Here is an 8073-nt window from a genome sequence, read left to right on the forward strand (position 1 = left end):
CTGGTAAACCGTTTGGCCCTGCGGTTTTATGAATGTTGACCTGTTTAAAAGGTCTTACTACCGAGAGCGTTATCACACAGTCATCTGGAATAGCTGGTGCTTTCATGCATGCTTCAGTGTAGCTTGCCTCGATGCGAGTTTCTGGCTGTCCCTTTGTAGTCCATAATAGTTTTCAAGCCCTGCCACATCCGACGAGTGTCAGAGCTGGTGTAGTATGATTCAGTCTTAATCCTGTATTAACTCTTTACCTGTTTGATGGTTCATCTGAGGGCGTAGCGGGATTTCTTATAAACGTCTGGATTAGTGTCCCACTCCTTGAAAGCAGCAGCTCTAGCCTTTAACTCGATACGGATGTTGCCTGTAATCCATGGCTTCTGGTTGGGATATGTACGTATGGTCACTGTGTCGATGCACTTATTGATGAAGCCGATCACTGAGGTGGTATACTCAATGCCATTGGATGAATCCCGGAACATATCCAGTCTGTGCTAGCAAAACAGTCACTGGTACTTCCTGCTTTAGTTTTTTGTTTGTAAGCAGAAATCAGGACGATACAATTATGGTCAGATTTGCCAAATGGATGGCTAGGGAGAGCTTTGTGTGCATCTCTGTGCGTGGAGTAAAGGTGGTCTAGAGTTTTTTTTCCCCCTCTGGTTGCACATGTGACATGCTGGTAGAAATGAGGTAAAATGGATTTAAGTTTGCCTGCATTAAAGTCCCCAGCCACCAGGAGCGCCGCTTCTGGATGAGCATTTTCTTGTTTGCTTATGACCTTATACAGCTGGTTGAGTGCGGTCTTAGTGCCAGCATCGGTTTGTGGTGGTAAATAGACGGCTACGAATAATATAGATGAGAACTCTCTTGGAAGATAGTGTGGTCTACAACTTATCATAAGGTACTCTACCTCAAGCGAGCAATACCTTGAGACTTCTTTAATATTAGACATTAGGCACCAGCTGTTATTGACAAATAGACATATTATCTGTGTTGTCATTCAGCCACGACTCGGTGAAACATAAGATATTAATGTCCTGTTAGTAGGATGGTCATGATCGTATATCATTTGTATATTGTGTGTAGATTGATGAGAATTTGTTATTATTTAATCAATTTTAGAATAAGTCTGTAACGTAAAAAAATTGAAAGATTCAAGGGGTCTGAATACTTTCCGAATGCACTGTACATAGTATCTACTACTCAATGGGGAGGGCATGTACAGCAACAACACCGGGACACAGTGCCTTTCGCTCCTGCTTGATAAGCACTACTGTCTCGCAACAGCGTGGGAAGTAGCTACCTAGTAGCCAATATAAGGGTGACAGTCGCAGTAAGCACACACATACAACGCATGAAGCAACAGAACACCCATCATCAGTACTTTTACAAAAAAATTAACAATGGTCAGTTTTACAACTGAACATTTAAAATTATTTGTGTAAAACTAACAGTGAAATACAACTCAGACTCATCCTCTGTCTTAAAAACAGAAGTCCAAACTCTCGCAGTACGGTAGCTCAATATAAGGTAGTTGCAAGTTAAGAAATGTATGGGAAAAAACCAGCTCAATCAAAACCATCTAACCTATAGCAGAGCTCTTTCGACACACCCACTCCTTTCCACACACCCACTACTATCCTTTCCACACACCCACTCGCTGATACTCTGGTCGCCATATTGGGGTGCAGCTACACCCTTCTCCTTCTGGGGAGTGCCAATATGGCCGACCGGTGGCTTCAAAGCCTCTCATTGGCCAATACATAGCATCAGAAATCCAGCTTGTATATGCTGATCCTCAACACAGGGGCCCCTCAGGGGTGCATGCTCAGCCCCCTTCTGTTCTCCCTGTTCACTCATGACTGCACAGCCAGGCACGACTCCAACACCATCATTAAATTTGCCGATGGCACAGCAGTGGTAGGCCTGATCACCGACAACAACGAGACAGCCTATTGGGAGGAGGTCAGAGACCTGGCCGTGTGGTGCCAGGACAACAACCTCTCTCTCAACGTGATCAAGACAAAGGAGATGATTGTGGACTACAGGAAAAAGAGGACCGAGCACGCCCCCATTCTCATCGACGGAGGCTGCAGTGGAGCAGGTTGAGAGCTTCAAGTTCCTTGGTGTCCACATCACCAACAAACTAACATGGTCCAAGCACACCATGACAGTCGTGAAGCGGGCACGACAAAACCTATTCCCCCCTCAGGAGACTGAAAATATTTGGCATGGGTCCTCAGATCCTCAAAAGGTTCTGCAGCTGCATCATCGAGAGCATCCTGACTGGTTGCATCACTGCCTGGTATGGCAACTGCTCGGCCTCCACCCGCAGGGCACTACAGAGGGTAGTGCGAACGGCCCAGTACATTTGTGGGGCCAAGCTTCCTGCCAGCCAGGACCTCTATACCAGGCGGTGTCAGAGGAAGGCCCTAAAAATTGTCAAAGACTCCAGCCAGCCACCCTAGTCATAGACTGTTCTCTCTGCTACCCCACGGCAAGCGGTATCGGAGTGCCAAGTCTAGGTCCAAGAGGCTGCTAAACAGCTTCTACCCCCAAGCCATAAGACTCCTGAACATCTAGTTACCCCCCCACCCCCCCCTCCACACTACTGCCACTCACTGTTGTCATCTATGCATAGTCACTTTAATTAACTCTACCTACATGTACATACTACCTCAACTAACCGATGCCTGCGCACATTGACTCTGTACCGGCACCCCCCTGTATATATTGTTATTTTTGACTGCTGCTCTTTAATTACTTGTTACTTTTATCTCTTATTCTTATCCGTATTTTTTGAAACATGTGACTAATAAAATTTGATTTGATTTGATAATTTGTGTTGACTGACAGTGAAGGAACTGACAGTGAAGGAAGAGGAGGTAGACTATGTGAGTGCACTCAGCTGACTGTATAAAAATGAAAGGGACTAGTGAGTGGAACACACAGTGTGGAATGTGTGGATTCTGTTTAAGTTAGCCATGCTTGGTTAGAAAGCACTGCTCCTAGCTGGAGGGAAACGCTTAAGCCGTAAGATTCTGGGACCTCGGCAGACAACCTCTTCGTAAAAATGCCCTTTGAGTCACAGATCTGGAAAGTGGTTGAGGGAAGTAGAAGGAAGGGGAGCCATTGCAAGTAAATAGAAAGTTGTTTACACGTTTAGGGTTGAATCAATGTTGATCCTCTATAGAAGCACTCTGGGGTCTCCAATGCCTCTTTTTCTTTTAGAATTGAGCCCTAATAGTTATGATGCTGTTTCTCATCTGTAGGCTACAACATAAAGACATTTGTTATGTTTCCAGTCTCTCCACACTTTCCTCCTAGGGATATTTCACATTCTGTTTGGCAAACCATACGCAATTTCCCTCCTTAGTTGATATTGGTTATTATCATTATGAAGCAGAACAAACAATCTTGAGCCATTGCTTCCAAGTCACCACAGTAGACTTTGCAGAATGCCTGTAGTTCAAGGCTTACTGTACATAATGATAAAAGAGACTCTTAATGGCTGGCTTTCCCCCAGCCAGCCAGTGTCTCGTATAACCACGCTTCTATCCTTTTACTAATTGGTCTGTCCTTTTCAAATGTACAGTTTTCTTCCCCTTTCCAGCTGTTGAATGTGGAGGGACAATAGCATTCCTCAGTGGTTTAATCCCAACGTCACGCCTCACTCAACCCCAGTGGGGAATAGAACTAATGAGCTGACAGCCACTAAGCCATAATGGAAACCTATTGCACATTTGTGCCACAAGAAATCTCCCGGGTGCTCTGGCTGGATCTCTTTGTTTTAAAGGAAATGCAACGTGCTTTATTCATGTTTTCATGTGCTGTTCACTGTTTAATTCATTGGTCATATTTTATTTCTCCTACTGTTCTTCCGCTTCTAAAATATAAGACCCCCCCCCCCAAAACAACATCCCCTCAAAATCCACTGTGGTGTGAAATTATATTAATAGAAGCGTCTGCATTTTTATTTACTGCTGTGCAGTGCAACCAACCATGCAGTAAACTCAGTGGGGCCAATACGATTTAATTGAATCAGAAAGTACTGCTTTATGCCTCTTAATAAATCAGAGAAAAACGGTTGCAATAGACCTCCTTTTAGTCTCCAATAGCACAATCCCACCATTACGCACAGTAAAGCATCCAGCTGAGACCTCCATACAGCCAAGCACTGTGTGGTTATAGCTAGGCCTGCAGGTCCAGGTGTTTAACCTCAATCTTAGAGGAATTAGGTTCTACTGTTGTGGTCTGTTCTGACTGCCCATATCCAGTTATATTAAACCTGCCTGAGGAGGATACTGCCCTCCGAGGCACTGGATCAGTCTGAGCGCAATCAAGAGTAGACCTAATCATTGATTTGGTTGGGTTTAATGTGTGTGTGAGGTGATAGTGCGTGTCTGTGTGTGTGTCTATGTGTGCATGCTTTAAGTACACATTTAAAACTTTTTGATGGATATCTGTGATAAAAGTATGTGCTTTTTCTAAACAAGCTTATTTATGAATTAATTAATTTAAAATGATTTATGAATAATAACACGAGATGAGTAAGTAATTGATGATAAATGTCATAGATCATGAAGAGATGCAGTTTTAAAGGGCTTATTTGTAAGTGGATGACCTGAGTCTGACAAACTATAATTTTATTTGACTTCCCATTAAATAATGGTACATGAGGGAAACTTTTGGGAAAAGTGAAAAATAATGATTACACAGTGAACAATATCTGAACAGTTACTAAACAGTTACAGCTCTCTAGTCTCTACGTGATAATGTTTACAAGCACCATGGTCAGGAGATCATTTCCTCTTGTTCACAACCCGTTAGCTTCACTCCCTTGCACTAAAGCAAATAAGTCAAAATACGGTGACTTATAGCCAAGCCATGCAATCAACAGCTCCACTGTAGCAAAATGAGTGCGTGGACACCAGGCTGCAAGCATGTGAAGAAACAGCTCTTAGAAAATAAACTCTCTCAATTGGCCTGGGATGCTGCAACATTTTCAACGATTAGGTGGCAGGACTTCGCTCGAATTTCACATTACAGTCGCTACTTACTACAAGCTGTAAAAGAGCCTGCTCTGGGTTTGTGTCATGTGGTCTGTGTTAATGGCTGGCCACTTCTCCCTCTGCAGAAATGTCTTATCTTCAGGCTGGAGAGGCATAAACAAATAGGTGGCCAGGTGAGTGAACCTGCCGTAATCGGAGGTTAAATATTAACTTGAAAGTGAAAGTTGCTAGAGCAAAGGGGCAGACCCAAGACAGCAGCACATGGATAAGGCAACTATTCTGAGACAGTCTACTGCTTCCTTTTGCTCCTTTGAGCAAATGTCCTTTGAGCCCTTCTTTGATACTGTAGCTCACATGAAGACCTCCTCCTGCCCCTTGGATGTGGTCCCTACTAGACTACTTAGTATCCAAGATGGCGTAGCAGTCGGATGTGTGTTTGTCTTGTCCCGTCTTGTCCCATGTAAATAGTCGGTCTCATCGTTTTTTTACGGATATATTTTGATCTCACTTTCCACCTACGATCTAAATATACTTTCCTGCAACCCGCCCCACCCAATGTGGTACGGATCTGCTATTTTCATACGTTATAACTGGAACCTCCATCAGAAACTAGCCAGCTAACTAGCTACTAGCTAATAGTCACTGTTAGCCACGACTAGTGGTCTTCACCTTTAGATTGGTCACCAGCCAGCTTTAGCTCGGTCAATACCTGCCAGTCTGCACAGCACGATATCGGACTGCTTTTCTCCATCACATCACCGGATTCCTGCCGCAAGCTCTGGCCATTACACCGGATCATCGCAGCTAGCTAGTTGCAACCGAGTGGCCACCGCTGGCTAACGCCTCTGTCCCGAAGCAAGCACCAGTTAGCCTTGAGCTAGCCTCGAGCTAGGCCCATCTCCCGGCGAGCCAAAGAGGTATAAACGCTAATTCGTGGGCTACAATACCTCTTTTGCCAATTGGCCTGGACACTTTATTGCCGACACGGAGCCCCGCTGATCCATCACGACTGGTCTGCCGACGTAATCGTCCAATGTGGTTTCAACAGGCTTTTCCGTTGCATTGTCCCCGAAGACCCATTTGCTAGCCCCAGCCTGCTAGTTTTTTGAACGGTGTGCCTCCCACTCGCCTAGTATAGTAGCGACTACCGAGCGGCTCCCGGACTCATCTATTTCTGCTCATTGGAACATATGATCACTCGGCTACACATGCCTCTCTCTAATGTCAATATGCCTTGTCTTCTGCTGTTTCGGTTAGTTATTGTTTTATCTCACTGTAGAGCCCCTAGTCCAGCTCAACATGCCTAAAATAACTCTTTTGTCACACACCCCACACATGGGGAGACCTCACCTGGCTTAGCTGGTGTCTCCAGAGATGCAAGCTCTCTCATCGTCACTCAATGCCTAGGTTTACCCCCATTGTACTCACATCCTACCATACCCTTGTCTGTACATTATGCCTTGAATCTTTTCTACCACGCCCAGAAATTTGACCTTTGACCTCTGGTGATGTAGAGGTTAACCCAGGCCATGTAGCCCCCAGCATCACACCTATTCCCCAGACGCTCTCATTTGTTGACTTCTGTAACAGTAAAAGCCTTGGTTTCATGCATATTAACATCAGAAGCCTTCTCCCTAAATTTGTTTTATTCACTGCTTTAGCACACTCTGCCGACCCTGATGTCCTAGCCGTGTCTGAATCCTGGCTTAGGAAGACCACCAAAAATTCGGACATTTCCATCCCCAACTTGTTACGGCCGTCAAAAGAAGAGGACCAAGGCGCAGCGTGGTGGGCGTACATTTTCTTTTTAATTAGAAATGACGCCGACAAAACAATAAACAATACAAAACAAACCGTGAAGCTAAAGGCTATGTGCCATAAACAAAGTCAACTTCCCACAAAGACAGGTGGAAAAAAGGGCTACCTAAGTATGGTTCTCAATCAGAGACAACGATAGACAGCTGTCCCTGATTGAGAACCCTACCCGGCCAAAACATAGAAAAACAAATATTAGAACATAGAATACCCACCCCAACTCACACCCTGACCAAACCAAAATAGAGACATAAAAAGGATCTCTAAGGTCAGGGCGTGACAGTACCCCCCCAAGGGTGCGGACTCCTGGCTCAAAACCTAAACCTATAGGGGAGGGTCTGGGTGGGCATCTATCCGCGGTGGTGGCTCAGGTGCGGGACGCAGACCCCGCTCCACCACTGGCTCACCCCACTTTGGTGGCACCTTTGGTGCGGGGACCTTCGTCGCCGACCCCGGACTGGGCACCCTCGTTGCGGGCCCCGGACTGGGCACCCTCGTTGCGGGCCCCTCGTTGCGGGCCCCGGACTGGGCCCCGTTGCTGGGGGCTCCGGACTGGAGACCGTCGCTGGGGGCTCCGGACTGGAGACCGTCGCTGGAGGCCCCGGACTGGAGACCGTCGCTGGAGGCTCCGGACTGGAGAACTTTGCTGGAGGCTCCGGACTGGAGGCCTTCTCTGGAGACTCCGGACTGGAGGCCTTCGTTGGAGGCTTCGTGCCATGACTCCTCTCTGGAGGCTTCGTGCCATGGATCATCACTGGAGGCTTCTTGCCATGGATCATCACTGGAGGCTTCATGCCATGGATCATCACTGGAGGCTTCGTGCCATGGATCATCACTGGAGGCTTCTTGCCATGGATCATCACTGGAGGCTTCGTGCCATGGATCATCACTGGAGGCTTCGTGCCGTGGATCATCACTGGAGGCTTCTTGCCATGGATCATCACTGGAGGCTTCTTGCCATGGATCATCACTGGAGGCTTCTTGCCATGGATCATCACTGGAGGCTTCGTGCCATGGATCATCACTGGAGGCTTCTTGCCATGGATCATCACTGGAGGCTTCGTGCCATGGATCCTCACTGGAGTGAGGAGACGTATGGGCAGTCTGGTACGTGGAGCTGCCACAGGGCTCACCAGGCTGGGGAGACATACAGGAGGCCTGGTTCTGGCAGCAGGCACAGGACTCACCAGGCTGGGGAGACATACAGGAGGCTTAGTTCTCGGCGCAGGAACAAGACTCACCAGGCTGGAGA

The sequence above is a fragment of the Salvelinus alpinus genome, chromosome 27 (genome assembly GCF_045679555.1).
Source record: "Salvelinus alpinus chromosome 27, SLU_Salpinus.1, whole genome shotgun sequence".
NCBI lineage: Eukaryota > Metazoa > Chordata > Actinopteri > Salmoniformes > Salmonidae > Salvelinus > Salvelinus alpinus.